Below are 896 nucleotides of genomic sequence, written 5' to 3' on the forward strand. Positions count from 1 at the left end.
CTGAATCACTATTTCCCTCCAAAACGGATGACACAGCTAAGGCTAAGCATCCAAGGCTTCAAACAAGGAGATAATGAATCCCTTTATGATGCTTGGGAGAGATACAGAGAGATGCTAAGAAAATGCCCCTCTGAAATGTTTTCAGAGTGGGTGCAATTAGACATCTTCTACTATGGGCTTACAGAAAAAGCTCAGATTTCTCTAGACCACTCAGCTGGTGGATCTATACATATGAGAAAAACAATTGAAGAAGCTCAAGAGCTTATTGATACAGTTGCCAGAAATCAACATTTGTACCTAAGCAGTGAATCTTCCATGAAAGAAGAAGCTAAAACAGTAACTGATGAACTCAGTCCTGTAGATCAGGCCAATGAATTCAATCAGCAATTAGACTTTCTAACTCAGCAGCTAGCCGAATTCAAGGAAATATTACAGGAAACAAGAATTGCTAACAGGAATATGGAAGTGCAATTAAAGCAGACAGAAAAGCAACTGTCAAAACAAATAGCAGAAGAATGCCAAGCAGTTCAATTAAGAAGTGGGAAAACATTAAATACCTCACTTCAAAATAGCAGGAAGCCAAGAATTGAACAGATGTCTACTCAAAATCCCTCTGAGGACAATCAGAGCCCAGAGAGGAATAATGCTGGCGCTGAACGCCCAGACCATGCTCATTCCTGGCGTTCAACGCCAGAAACAAGCATGAATCCGGCGTTGAACGCCCAAAGGGAACATAGTTCTGGCGTTCAGACGCCAGTAACAAATGGGGAGATAGAACGCCACTCCAGCTTCTACCCCTGGCATTCAAATGCCAGTGGGGGATCAGTCACATACAAGTGCTGATGACAACCCTTCTAAAAAGGCTTCCCAACCCACTTCTGTAGGTAATAAACCTG

The sequence above is a fragment of the Arachis duranensis genome, chromosome 1 (genome assembly GCF_000817695.3).
Source record: "Arachis duranensis cultivar V14167 chromosome 1, aradu.V14167.gnm2.J7QH, whole genome shotgun sequence".
NCBI lineage: Eukaryota > Viridiplantae > Streptophyta > Magnoliopsida > Fabales > Fabaceae > Arachis > Arachis duranensis.